Consider the following 16,211-nt stretch of genomic DNA (forward strand, 5'->3'; position numbering starts at 1 on the left):
CGTGTTTAGCGTTATATCAATGCATTCTCTAAATTGACGTACAAATCTTAGCTCATTGACTTTCGCAGCCAAAAATGTTTTCATACAATACCGTGCCGGCGATGTCTTTAAGGTCACAATTAACGTTGTTTCGATGCCTACCCCTACAGTAAAGATAATTTCTCCGCCCAAACCAAACGGCAGAGACATAACATCAGCAACAGCATTAATCACGGTTCTATGTGAAGTAAATACGGTAATTGACTGCTCAAGACAAGTGCATACCGATGACATCGACTGATTCACATATTTGATGTTATGGAGCTCGTGAAGAGGTAGACTGTTATTTACGGAGCCCCACAATAAGAGCGTAACAAAAACAAATTGTTACTTACCGATTAATATTAATGAGTGATTTGAAATTACTCTATTAATAACTCGGATGTATTTGTTGCTTCTTAAATTTTATTAATGTCATTTTGAGTAAACTAATAGTTAACGGAGACTCTAGTTCTGTATGAAGCACTTTGAGTTTGTCTCTACAGTAGACCTCTTGGTAAAAAGCGAATATGATACAGGTATGTACGGCCATAAAGAACAATCCTGAGATTTCGTCATCCAGCGTAAGGGTATAGACGTATATTAATGTGTTTAGTATCTATGTCAGCCAGTGCACTGCAGTTGACTACGTTCGCGTTGAGTGGCGCATTGTGCCTTAGGACTACGCTTGATTTCTAACCTAAGATTACTCCGCTTGGATTCGCAGGTTCAAATCCAGTAGGGGATAATTTAGTACCAGATGATTGCTGGCGGCTTCTTCCCACCATCCCTAATCTAAGCTAGCGCTTCCCAAACTTTTTTCGCCACGGAATATTAATACTTTTTATGATGTAATTTCAGTTTTTTCTCTACTTTCGCTTGAGGCACATAATATGCAGCACCTACGCCAAATGGATTTTTCGAACCGTCAGTAAATACTTGTACATAGTCTCGATAGTTTTCGTGTATATGGTCAAGTAATGACGTTTGAAGTATTGTTGGTGAACATGTTGCACCATACATCGTTAACGATGTATCAATTTGCGGTGGCTTCATTATCCAGGGAGGAATCTTGAAATTACCATCTTTTGCAACAAAGAAGTCGGTAAAAAAGCTGTTGGTTGTTTTCATAATAAACGTTGCAAATGACGGTTTACCAGGAAAATATTCTTCCCACGACTGTTTGAATAATTGTGCTGTAATTTCGCTGTCATGAGGAATCATTCTGCATTTGTAATGTAGACATTTTCTATAATGTATAATATGTAAAGGCATTTCGTTACACTGGGATTGTAACGCTATAATAGGAGTACTTTTTAATGCAACCAAACATTGTGATTGGATTACAGCCAGTTTCCGCAATATAGTCGTTCTTCTTATTGTTCCTGTTCTCGTTCTTTGACACGTTTTTAAAAAGTCGCTTTTCTCTTTCATTACTGGACCAATTGCTTTGAAATTTTCAGTAGTTAATGATGGAATTTTTTTTCTAGAAGGCTATTACTTTTATTAATTTCAAATATTCTTGTGAGCTTTATGAGATTCGTTTTTATTTTGGGCTATGACGTCATCAGAATGTGCCACCATGTGGCGATTCCGCAAACATATATCGATCACTTGATCACGAACAGGTTCCGTGGTCAAGCCGGCTGGAAGGTTACCGTACCGTACCACAGTGAATTTCAGCGTAATGTGTCTATATATTTGAGCATAGCTCTCTTGTTTATGATGTAATCCCTTCAATATTTGTATACTGTAAGTAAAAATTACTTTCGACTGTGACCACTTGTAACACAAACATTTGTTAAATTTATGTGTTTATTATCACTGCTGAGTCCTATGAAAATGGCAACAAGAAGATTGTGTTTGCATCAGATTATTCAACATTTATCCTGACTGTTGATTGTAATATATTTGAAGGTAATTTTTGAAGTGTAACAAGTGCAGGGAACAAATTAACTTTTACTTTGCATACAACCGCAAGTTTAGGAACTTGGGCGAAGATCTTATTTATTAAGTAATCGCTTCAGGAAACATCAAACGCATTTAATAAAATAAAACTATAGTACTTTTTTAGCACAAAATAAATATTGCCATAATCATATAAAATGAAATAACTCCAAAGTGTGTAAAATAAGGTCTCAAAACTGAAACCGTGGCGCCTTGATTAGTTCATACCAATATTCACTATGATAATTATATTCGAAATACAACGCTGTTTATAAAATAGTCACAAATTTTTCAGGTATTCGATGAATCGGAGTGTATACACCAACATCATATGGTTCCATTACATTTGAACCCACGTACATTTGAACCCATGGCAATTGCACCTGTATGCTATTGCACCTATGGATTTTTTTTTGTTTCACGGATAGTTAAACCCATACGAACCCTAACCCATGGGTTTTAGCACCCGCATATAGATTGAACCCGTGGATATACACATGGGTTCAAATGTACATGGGTTCAAATGTACGGTCACCACATCATATACCCAACAGCGGAAGATCTTCCTGGCGCCAGGAATACTTTAATTACTCTAAGCAGCGCCGGATTAACCATTAAACAATATAAGCACGTGCTTAGGGCACCAAGCAAAGAGGGGCACCACAGAAATTTTAGAGCAGAATTTTATATAGTTTATCGGTATTTATTAAAATATTACGAGTTTACCAGGCGAGTCAAACTTCAAAATGTTCGCTTATTTTTTGTCTTCACGTATCATATCAACCCTCTTTACTAAAAATGAACACTGAAACTTATTTATTGGACACGAAATGGGCCTATGAGTCGTTTCCTTAAATTGTTGTGGTTGTTTTTTTCTTTCTAGTATTCACCTTGTTGCTGCTTTTTTATTTTCAAATTTTTTTTATTCTTCTCAACAAGTGGACCAATGAACTATTTACACTATGTGGCGGTTCCACGATCGCATTTCAACGATATATTGGTCAGCAAAGTCGGGAGTTTCTTGATAAGGTAGACCAGGGTGGTCCAAACTCTGTCATGCTGATACATTCCGTGCGGCTCACAGAACAATTTTAGCGTATATTTGTATCTAATGGAGTAACGTTTTTGATTTTTTTTTTAGATATTCCAACTGGGGTTGGGATCCCGAAATTCAAACCCTTTTTCTAACGCTTTGTGCCTTCATTTTAGTAAAAACACTCCTCTGTTTACAAGCGTCGGCCATGTGACAGTGGTGACGAAACGCAGAGCTGACTTAACGCTGCGTAATCCAGTTTTTTTTTTCAGTTAGGCCCCGAAATACCAACTGAGAGGGACTTGGTTGGTATTTGACGATGTCACTAAGCTTGCTTACGCTGCAAGTTTTTAAACTACTCAATATAACAATTCGTAATAAAATGAGTGTCGCAAGAAAGGTGACATAAGAGAACACGGCGGAAATGTATTTCCTTGCCCATCACATAGTGTGAGTAATATCTGTCACGAAAGAATATAATTTGAAGCGACATCAAACGCGAGATGCGCAAAATACAACGGTAATTAACTTTAAAATAACTGAAGGCTTTATATATCTTCTTTACAAGAACGCCACCCATGCAACATGATAATAGTCTGATTAGAACGGGGAAATCTCGTTGTTTATTAAATTTAAAGTAAGTAAACTCGCGATATTTTGATCACTTTTGGGTTTTCTCCGACTTGCGGCCCGCGAGAGCTCCTCAAAAGTTTTTGCGGTCCTTCAACATAGCAACCTTGAACCACTTTGAGGTAGACTACTAGGTACCGGTAAAATTCCAAACTACAGTTGTGACTTGTATCCTTTGGTATTTCGATTCACGTTGAGACTGGAGGCATGAATCTTTATTGTCACGCTCCCTCAGGATTAGCCCAACCGATATATCGGCCCGATATTGCGTGTTTGCATATATATAATATCGGCAGTAAACGGCCGATATATATATCGGCTATATATAACAGTTAAAAAACCTAAAAATGTTCGTAAAAGTTGTTCTATTTTCTGTTGGTTGTGATTATCTTTAATGGATAATACACTTATGTGGTTTATTGTTTTTATAATTAAATTACACATGAGGGGGCACCAAAGTCTTCAGTGCTTAGGGCACCAAAGGGGCCCAATCCTTCCCTGGGAATATTCATAACGTGCCAATGATACTTTTATTTTGAGTGCGTTATTGAAAGCTAAATTTAGAATAGGCGTATAACACATAAACACTTGTGGTTAGCATCTGATTGAAATCGTAGCATAAAATTATAATCAAGTGTGCATGTAAAATATTTCTTTGTCCTTCCCTTTTCCCAAATTCTTCAATCTGTTATATGTAAATGACCGTACGTATTAAAGCATTGTACAAAGGGTGCAACTCGTACTATCCCACATGTCAGATATTTACTAGTTTGGGTAGCTGGCTTTGTTAATAAAAAAAAAAATACCGCCTTCAAATTGATATATTCCTCTAATTATAAAATAATTTTGATTTGGAAATACACTATTTTAATAATGTAAACCCACAATTGAAAGACAATATTTTTTTAAGTATCTGAAACCCATGGGCTATTTAGTAAAATACAGTTGCCTAGTGATATTTTTCTTCGGTGAACGTATAATGAGCTACAACTCTACTCAAACGCAGTCTACTGCTCGATTACCAACACCGTCGACAAGGAATATGGTAGGTCATATATATATATATATATATAAATGTTCCAGCGACATGCATTATTTGGGTTGGTGGCGAAAGCCGTGTTGCTTTTAAGGAGCTAGAGCGGATCTAGAACCTTTATGGCATTTTACATTTTCCTGAATTGTATTAGTAAACGGGATTTGAATCTTTTAAAATAGGTTACTTGTTATCATGGTTAATACCACCGAACCTGTTATTAAATGCGTGTGTAACGTTCTTTTGAAATTTCTTTGCATCTAAAAAAAATATTATCCGTACTATATGATTTCTTAAAGTATAAAAATTATCACAATTAAAAACTATAACCTAAAATAATCACAAATAATTCAATCAATCAATCAAATCGTTTTTTATTAGCCATCCATCCAGGCAAACGGGCACAACAAAGTTAAAGCAAAATGAAAAAATATATATATACATGTTCATGACTTTGCCCGGAATGGACAGGATAACCGCGAAATGACCATTCGGTATACCTGTCAGCGGCTACCTTGGTTAGGTAATTGTGCTTACGGTAATTCTGTATTCCCTACTATAACTTATTGTCTCCAAGACTGTGCCGATGATGCATCAGCAGCTGTGTTGTCGGTTTATGTATTAGCAACGACCAGAAAGTAAATTTAAATATCAGCCTGTAACAATTTGATGACAACACAAAGGAACCCACGTCTTAATCAACTTCCATATAGGTGATATCTTTTTACTATATACCAAGCGTGGAGTATACAAGTTTTGATGCATAAATAACGTAAACCATGCTAAATCTATTTTACCTCTGCTCGTGATCACCTTACCTTTCATGTCATAGACAAATTGTTATGACTACCCAAGTAAGAAACCTGCAATTGCTTGGAGTTTTAAAAAAAAGGATTTTCATCGGCCTTACATATCAAAACACTGTCTATAGCAGTGGTTCTCAACCGGGGGCCGATGGCCCCCTAAGGGGGCCACAAAGCAGTTCAGGAGGGGCCACGACACAAGACCAATAATTGATCATAAAACAACTTAGTTTGCATACTTTTATTTTAAAACAAAAACTCCTGTTCAGGCGTTCACCGCAGTTTCATTACATGAACAGGTTATTCGCGATTTCAGGGTGAATTCACTTTCCCATACGTGAATTGTTTCATCAAATTGCCCACAATACGAAAATGGAACGACAGTCGCATTGGCGTTGGCTTCACCAAAGTAAATCTAGATGACAGAGTGAATGTAGCTATGAAGTGGCATTTCGTATTCTTAGCCACTACTTAGCATGAAAGCTTCTTCACTGATAGTAGGCCTATGACTTGCCACAGCCCATGTGGCTTTTCTGATCTTGTCACCATCAAAACAAAATCTAAAAACCGTTTTGATGTTGACAGTGGCATTCGTCTCTGGCTGTAACAAAGACTGTGCTCCATATAAGAAACCTTGCAAGGCAGTCCCAAGTGCAAGATTCCCATTGGTTGTATACTAAAAAGCCTGGACTTTTTTGTCTCTATATAGTTTGAGTTTTTTTGGATGATGAACATGGGGGCCACGAGTGCAATAAGGCGCCAGAAGGGGGCCACGAGCCATAAAAGATTGGGAACCACTGGTCTATAGGTTTGAGTTATAGAATGTAAAGCCATTTGGTTGCGAGGTCGAAACCATATAAAAAGGTAGAAACCGAGCGATTAAAAAATTGTTGCGAGTCTTAAGTAAATATAAAATAAGCCGTGCCGGAATGTCGAAATGAAACGTTTGTTGTTGCGGAAACTCAGTAAAATTATAAGATAATCCAAAGAAATTATTTCAAAGTGCATAAGGAAGTGAGAACAGATACGAAATTATAAGTCGCAAAAGACATTCCAGGTCAGTGCGTAGATTGAGGTTATCTTGAAAGAATATGATGAATAAACAAACAAACATATTGGTTTATAAATGATTTTAAGGTAGAGATAGAAGGTTCTGCTGCCAAATACACACCGTTCGAGTAAATTTGTTATTTCAGTTATTTCGTCCACCTTAATGCTTATTACGGATAGTTTTATTGTCCAATTCGGAATCGGAGTTTACTTTTTAGTTTCAAACCATTTTCAAGTTACCCGAATTCAGATCTTTGAGTATCAGTCTATTGAATGTCCATACCAGTCCATACCTTTTCAAGGATTTGTGTCTTTATGTGTTTTAATGGAAAATTAGGATTATGATATACTGGTACACAGCAGGTGAAGTTTAAATATGTTTTGACATATACATATATACTAATTAACTTATGCAGAGTTTATATCTATAGAGTACTAACATATAAAAAATACCTAGTCGGTACCGTCAACACTTTACTACCGTTTACGTCTTCCGAATGTAGCTGAGTAGTGACTAATAATCACCTTATGTTATGTTATGACTACCTAACATATATAGAGTATAATAGCAAATACCTTTGAAAAGTTTGCGAATAAAAGAAAAGAATATTGTTTTATTGGATAAAATGTGTAGTAACTTTATATATTTTGCTTATCGAAATTTATCTATAATTTAAAAACTACGTAAATGCAAATTATAGGGAAATTCGTGGTTATATAAAAAAGTGTGTCATCAGTGACCTCTTAGCTCATATTGTTTCAAAATATATCGGTCGAAAGTTAAATTTGGTCAAGCCTTCATCTGATGCATGCAGCATTGAGTGATGAAAGATGTTCATTTATATACCCGTTCTTAGTGGTACTTTAGGACACAGAGAGCAGTTTAGAATTAGGCTGTACATCAATACGTCTAACTACTATAATATGTTAAAATGGAATCTATAACATCTATACAACAACAAACCCGTGTGGTCTCCAATCGTGATGGTAGTATACATTCAAAAATCGGAAGCTTCAGAACAGTGTTTCCCAACCCGAGTCCGCGGTCTTAAATGAGTCCGCGGAGCGTTCGAATGAGTCCGCAACGAGCCAGAAATTCACTGCGCGCCGCAAACGTTTTTGCGAAACTTAACTATCAGCCAAGTTACAAATTACGTTAGAATTTACATAAAACATAGCAACTTTATTCACATAACAATAATCAAGTCAATGATAATTGGTTACTGAGTAGGACTGGGCATATATTCGAATATTCAACTATTAGAATAGCAATTTACTATTCAAAAATTTGGTGCCAGGTGACGCGACAGGTCACTCGCGCGTCGCTTCATTGAACGATGAGATTTCACAACTCGCTTGCGGATTTCCGACGAAAACAAGAGTCTGCTGTGCACAAGCGTCGATAGATACCTAAGTGGTGTTTCTCGCGAGTTCGAACAACGAGGAATAAATAATTTTTTTTTTTGGTAGGTGGTAATGGTGGCGACCCAAATTTCTTAAATTGAAAAGCGGCCAGACAAAATACTGAAAATGAAACGGAGAGCCCATAATTTTTTGTTTTATGGTGGTCCGCGACCAATTGAAAACACTTTTCTAGGCAATTTTCCCTTTGTATTCTTCGCTTTACTGCCCCCACATTTGTACGTGCAGTAGGCCTACTGCCGTAGGTGTTGTACGAACAGCTCAAATTTGTAGAATTCACAAAAATACGAATCAAAATATAATCGAGCACTTTACCACGCATTTTTGTGTCCACGGATTGTCATGATATTTTCTGAGTACTATTGCTTTTATTTCGTCAACACAAAGTTAAAATGACGACAATTAAATTAATAATAAAGCAAGTCGACGAATATATATTTTTGATTTACAAATATGCTTTAAATATATTTTTATTAAGTACTAAAATATGTTCTTTCTGGAAATTTATAGCAGATAGTAGGATTTTTCTATCAGCGATAACAAATTCGCAAGATCGCAAAAAATATGTATCAAAACTAAATATAATCGGGCAATATATGCTCACATTATTATGTTCGAAGATTGCCGTGGCATTTTAAAAAACTAATGCTTTCATCTTGTCGTAAGTCGACGCCACCGCGAGTTACTATGAACACAAACAAATTAAAATAGAAAGACATTTTAAATTCTCGTCGTTGTCATGGATTGAATGTTGTGCGACAGAAAAGGCCATTGTTGAAATTTGTTAAAATTATGTTGTGCTTGGTTTTATTGCCCCCTGCAATAAACGCACCTTGAGTCCGCAAAGGTTTTCGCCGGTGAAAAAATAGTCCGTGACCAAAAAAGGTTGGGAAACGCTGCTTCAGAAGACATGGATACCAAACGGAATTATATGGCCATGGAAGGTTAGATGTTTCGCAAACAATTTTCTCTTATTCGATATATCTGGCCTTACTTTGTTTTAACGCCACATCTCAATATCTAAAAACGCCTAAATTCTCCTGGTTTTAAAGTCGAGTATAAATAAGTATGTTTGTTCAAAATTTGAAAGATTTTACAGATTATCATCCCTTAGTGTCGTCATCAAAATTATTTTGTCATCTACGTAACAATTGTTCATACACTGGTACAAATATCTAAGAAAATATTGATGTTCTAAACCTCACCTACATATAAATGAATATTCAACGGGTAATAACGGATGGCCACCATAAAACGGATCCAGACTAGTAGGGGAATCGATTAGGTAATAGATTAGATTTTATAGCACAATACGTACAAGCGAGCAATGTGCTATTTTTGAAAATAAATAAAAGGCACTCTATAATCAGCCCATCGGTATTTGAGAAAAACCAAGATGGATAGATTTCAATCATCGAACAGTTATCATTTCTTTTCAAAAAACATGAATCATAGACAAAGCGCCCACTGATTTGGCGACTGTATACGGACTCGACTCAAATTTGCGAAATACAATGCAATACTAGTTGTCGAAAAGTTTGGATCGATAGATGCATTATCACTGAATAACGACAAGTTGAGGGGAAAGGCAATTTACTCTCCATTGTGCCCGAGTTCAGGCTCTTCTTGGTCTTGGTCCATTTTGAGTTTATTTTAACTCGATATTTTGTATTATAAATTAGGCAAATGACTGACTGGAACTTGTAGATGAGAGACTTGATATTAAAGTTAGTCATGAGCCACAACGTTTTGTTTGGGTACACCTGGTGATAAAAAGTTAAGTTGGCGGGACTAATGCATAGTGGGGTAAATGTAGTTTTTATTCAGCGAATAAGAAATTCCCTTGCGACACACATCTTACTACCAAAATGCTTTGAAAAACGTCTGTCAAGTGTCCCTCTGTACCCCACTTGTGGGGCACATCCGGACAAACCCTGGGGCACAATGGGTCAGTCTGTCAAACTTCAACGAAGCATGCTCTAAAAAATAAGCAATTAATCAGCATACTCGTCTAAAGAACAGGGAGACTTTAAATTTGAAGATTTATTATTTTTAAAATCAATGTTCAACTTAAATAGTTCCAATATTTTGACAAAAAATTTTGCAAACAAATTTGATTATTTCCTAAAATCGAAATCGAATCTAAATCTGGAAATATTATTGATTCTGGAATATATTCCATATTGGGCCATGGGTCGAAAAAAACCATAATCTTACACAAAATATACCGCATCTCTAGGTCTCTGAGCACCTATTGTATCAAACACTCTCGAATTTTGCCCTGTAGGGCATGTCCCACTGAACCCCGGTCCATTGTTCCCCATAGGAAACAAATATTTTCAGACCATCCCACGGCGAAATTCGGAAGGTACATCCACTCGCCAAAGTTATGAATATTTTACAGTGGACTAAAGCTGAAAAATATCAGACGGTGGTTTGTCATGTTGGAAAGGCTCAAAAAGAAGAAAGAAAAAACTGGAACGGTGAAATTTTAGTCTCAACCTCCCAAAACAAATTTCACCTCATAGCTTGCGCCGCTCTACCCGTCCGTTGTCCGTTCGCGGGGACGTTGTAACTCACCGAAGGGCGGATTGAAACATCGAACCGCGGACAAGATTGCGGATGTAGTATCAGTGCGAGATCTGATTTTCCACTGTGCCCCATGTCCCAACGTGCCCCATCTTCCTCTACAATATTGGTTATAACCACATTTATTTATTAGCACATTTGATCTGTTTCTGGCACTGAGCAAAAGCATGTTCCGGCCACGGAAATGGGATGATTAAATGTCATTCAAACTAAACAATATTATTTTCACGATGCCTAACCCCGAATAATAGTAATGTTTTTAAATGAAACTTCACAGCACCTATGGAATCGTTTGTAATATTTTTATTACTTGACAATGAACAACCTCCGAAAATATTTCATCTAAAGATTTAGATCAGGGTTGTGCAATCTTTTTTATTTCCGGGCCAAATACAAGTAACTGGGTGAAGCCGCGGGCCGCACCTTTATTTAATTTAGGCTTTCTGGTAGTTGCAAGCACAAAAATTGCCTATATGTGCTATTGATCTTACGGCATTATTAGGGGTTCTTGCAGAAATAGTAGATTCAAAACGCATAAACTTCTGAAGAAACTGCTATTTAAATTTTTTGTCACACCGACTTCAAACGAAGGCTGTGAGAAACACGTTTTTGTAATATAAATCGTGTATTTTGCAACAGAATTTTGCTAGCTTGTTTTGCTAATATGACTGGTATGGGCTTTGCGCCGAAAAAGAATAAATACTCGTTTTGCGGGTAGACCATTCGAAATTGTTATTTCTCCGCGGGTCGCTCAACTTCATCTTGCGGGCCGCATTTGGCCCGCGGGCCGCAGATTGCACAACCCTGATTTAGATGAAAAATACCACTGAGAAATAAATTCTTTAAAAGAAGTTGAAATATTATTAAATCTTAATCAGTGCTGGTTTCAAAAATTTAAAATTGGGTTTTCTCTCGTATCGCCCCACCATCAACAGGTTCTACGGAACGCCAAATATAATCGTAATCGTTAACTGCGGTGTTGCATTTGTTTAACGTCTAAAACAAGAACGCGTTCATTCCAATAACGAGTTCGCACGAACCCGCTGAATCGTACCACGAATCTTAATCGCAATTATATTTTCGGTTTTTCCCAAGATATATTGCTTCGAAGTCCTACTTTACAATACTAGGTTTCAAAATCACAACTGAAAGAACGATATTTCAGATATTTCAATATGCTTTGTATGAATAAAAAAAAACGTAATGCTCAAAAAATCAAATAAAAACAACGATACCACGCAGCAAGTTTTTAATATTGGCACGGATATAATTTAAAGGAAAACTCAGTCACGATAGAGAAAAATTTTGTTTCATTCCCGAAGCTAATCATGTCTTCGGACTAAATCCCATAACGATCTCATGACTCATAACGATGTCAATAACGATGTCGGGATAAAAGCTGTCAGTGTTCATATATCTCAAGTTTAGTAACGTTTTATGTCAGACATCTTTGTATGTAAAATATATTGTTGACATATTATTAAAAGTTGTATATTTATATATGGGTCGTTGATGAATATATATTTGATGAATCTCCACATCGCAAAAATATGATTCAAATCTATTTATAGTTGGCAGTTTGGCACTTATTTTATGTTATTTTAGAATAGTAATAGTATTCCTCATTTCATTAATCGTAATCTCGACTCAAAGACAAGTAACGATAAACACAATTAAAAAATTATGACAAGACAGTTTAAATGCTCGCAACGGCCATGGATGGAAACTCGTTATCCATTGACAAAGTTTTTTTTAACGAGTGGCCTAATCGCGAATAATAGTGCCTGGTAATTTCCAATTCCAATTTTGTATTCTCCCCTCTTCCTTTTAAAAATCCTGACCTCGCTTCTGCTTGTAGATCATGTAATACTTAAATCACCGCCTCGTTGCTATATTACGACCCTGCTGGTGTCAAATTTTATTAATGGTGTATTCGCTTCTTTGAACAGTTACAGAATAGTCGAATCCGTATTTTGACAAGTGGTAGAGTAGCTCGCGGAGCACCTAGGTTCGTCTCACGGAGCCCTGGGGCTCCGTATGGAGCACTTTGAGAAACTATGTCTTACAGGACCCGATATTTAGCCTAGAACTTTGCTGTTTACTTATAGTAAGACACTTTCTAGCTCATTTCGCACACTTTTCTCAGTGTTCCTCAAAAATCATTCATTTCCTGAAAACTTAGTCGACCTTTCGTAAACCAAAAGTCCTGGATAATTAGATAGAATCAAATTCTTGAAAATAAATTTTCGTGGTATCACACCTTCAAAGTAGATAGTAAATATGGAAAGTATTTTAAACAAAGTATATCAAACGAACAATAAAATCGGTGACTTAAAAGTATTTACTGTAGATATGTTTCGGATTGTGATATAACGAATCACCGATAATATGTAAAGCATTAATAAGTGTTCCTGCGGCATTGCGACAAATTTTGTTACTTCGTCCGAGTGCCCGACTTTCATTTGATGGCTTTTGACTTATTCCCACTTCCACAATGAAGCGATCGCATAAGACCATACAAAAGTTAAAAATAATGCATTCCAGGCCTGCCGAAATCTACGTTACTATTCTAAAAGAAACATTCTATTATAGCCTATGTCTGAATATTTATTTGCTACATTGTTCTATAATAAAATGAGTAGATAATTATAAGTCCTAGGAACCGTCAGATAGATAATAAAATATTTGCGTCGTTGCATTATTTCGTTGAGAAGTCGTAAGCACTCATAACATCTGAGCATTGAGAATTATTTAGAGTCGATGTCACGTTCAAATCAATCAAAGTATTCCTAATGTCATAAAGGTAGTTTTCCGACGGATATGGGGTTGGTGTGTACACTTCGATTCACTGAATCCCTGCGAAATGTTGACTATGTCATTATTTACATTGTATTTTAAAATAAGCTTAAACCATATGGAGAACCACGGCCTCTCGTCCGGTTACCATTCCATGTCGGGTATGGGATTAGTTAGTTATTTGTCTTCGGATGGTGGAGGATAGGGATTTGTTCGAAGAGAATTGTTTTAAAACAATTGTTCAAAATCAAGTTTTTTTTTTGCCTGTTTTGTTCAAAATGGATGTACTATTTGATTTTTTTGTATTAAATAGGTTGAAAGAAAATGGATGTAAAACTTGCCAAGCGCTTCTTATTTGCAATGAATCCTTCGAAACGCCGCAAATATCGATAACGGCTCATACATACTTTCTCAAGCTGTAGTTCAGTGCGACCGCAAACGTGGTTGGCGCAGTAAGACGTAACCGATTAGTTATTACGTGAGCTTGTATTGTTCCCCGAGGACGACGATAATTACTTTTTTGTTCTCGTGTGGAATTGTGAGTTCAGTATGGAAAACGAGTTAGTATATTATAATCATCGGCGACGAGATGCTAAAAATAGTTAATAAAGAGGTGAATGGCAACCAAAATTTATTGATTGAAAAGCGGTATTATAAATATTAAAACCAAAACGGAAGATAATATGATAAGTTTTGTTTTTACGGACTCGCGACAGATTAAAAACGCTTTTTCAGATATTTTAAATCACAAACTTTGATGTTATGTTAGGTTATCTATGAAGTTATATCATGCGAGTTACCTAAATCGATTCAATTGTGCGCTCGATGTACTTTTTATCCATTCTGAAACTACCGATAAAGCCAAATGCGACTTTTTTCAGTCGCGATGCGATGCAATATAAGTTTATTAAACAATTTGTTATTGCGAACAAAATACATTTGTTGTTTCTCATTTGATGTCCGCGGATTGGCGTGGTAATTCTGGTTTGTAATGATTTTATATTGTTGTAAGTCAACGCATTCGCAGGTTCCATTGAACACAATGAAGCCAATAAACAGGGCATTTGAACATGCATCCATCGGTCAAGGATTGCGCAATTGTAAATTGTACTCATTGATATTTAAACACCGCTGAGATAACAACTCAAATTTGATAAATCTCCAGATCGCTAAAATATGATTCCAATCTATTTATAGTTGGCAGTTTGGCACCTATTTTATGTTATTTTAGAATAGTAATAGTATTCCTCATTTCATTAATCGTAATCTCGACTCAAAGACAAGTAACGATAAACACAATTAAATTATTATGACAAGACAGTTTAAACGCTCGCATCGGCCATGGATGGAAACTCGTTATCCACTGACAAAGTTTTTTTTAACGAGTGGCCGAATCGTGAATAATAGTGCCTGGTAATTTCCAATTCCAATTTTGTACTCTCCCCTCTTCCTTTTAAAAATCCTGACCTCGCTTCTGCTTATAGATCATGTCATACTTAAATCACCGCCTCGTTGCCATATTACGACGCTGCTGGTGTCAAATTTCATTAATGGTGTATTCGCTTCTTTGAACAGTTACAGAATAGTCGAATCTGTATTTTGACAAGTGATAGAGTAGCTCGCGGAGCACCTAGGTTCGTCTCACGGAGCCCTGGGGCTCCGTATTGAGCACTTTGAGAAACTATGTCTTACAGGACCCGATATTTAACCTAGAACTTTGCTGTTTACTTATAGTAAGACACTTTCTGGTTCATTTCGCACACTTTCCTCAGTGTTCCTCAAAAATCCCTCATTTATTGAAAACTTAGCCGACATTTCGTAAACTAAAAGTCCTGGATAATTAAATAGAATCAAATTCTTGAAAATAAAATTTCGTGGTAACCTACCTTCAAAATAGATAGTAAATATGGAAAGTATTTTAAACAAAGTATATCAAACGAACAATAAAATCGGTGACTCAAAAGTATTTACGGTAGATATGTTTCGGATTGTGATACAACGAATCACCGATAATATGTAAAGCATTAATGAGCGTTCCTGCGGCATTGCGACAAATTTTGTTACTTCGACCGAGTGCCCGACTTTCATTTGATGGCTTTTGACTTATTCCCACTTCCACAATGAAGCGATCGCATAAGACCATACAAAAGTTTAAAATAATGCGTTCCAGGCCTGCCGAAATCTACGTTACTATTCTAAAAGAAACATTCTATTATAGCCTATGTCTGAATATTTATTTGCTACATTGTTCTATAATAAAATGAGTAGATAATTATAAGTCCTAAGAACCGTCAGATAGATAATAAAATATTTGCGTCGTTGCATTATTTCGTTGAGAAGTCGTAAGCACTCATATCCTTTGAGCATTAACAATTATTTAGAGTCGATGTCACGTTCAAATCAATCAAAGTATTCCTAATGTCATAAAGGTAGTTTTCCGATGGATATGGGGTTGGTGTGTACACTTCGATCCTCTGAATCCCTGCGATATGTTGACTATGTCATTTTTTACATTGTATTTTAAAATAAGCTTAAACCATATGGAGAACCACGGCCTCTCGTCCGGTTACCATTCCATGTCGGGTATGGGATTAGTTAGTTATTTGTCTTCGGTACCATGGACCTGATGGTGGAGGATAGGGATTTGTTCAAAGAGAATTGTTTTAAAACAATTGTTTAAAATCAAGTTTTTTCGCCTGTTTTGTTCAAAATGGATGTACTATTTGATTTTTTTGTATTAAATTGGTTGAAAGAAAATGGATGTAAAACTTGCCAAGCGCTTCTTATTTGCAATGAATCCTTCGAAACGCCGCAAATATCGATAACGGCTCATACACACCTTCTCAAGCTGTAGTTCAGTGCGACCACAAACGTGGTTGGCGCAGTAAGA

This window comes from Styela clava, chromosome 5 (assembly GCF_964204865.1).
Source record: "Styela clava chromosome 5, kaStyClav1.hap1.2, whole genome shotgun sequence".
Classification (NCBI taxonomy): Eukaryota; Metazoa; Chordata; class Ascidiacea; order Stolidobranchia; family Styelidae; genus Styela; species Styela clava.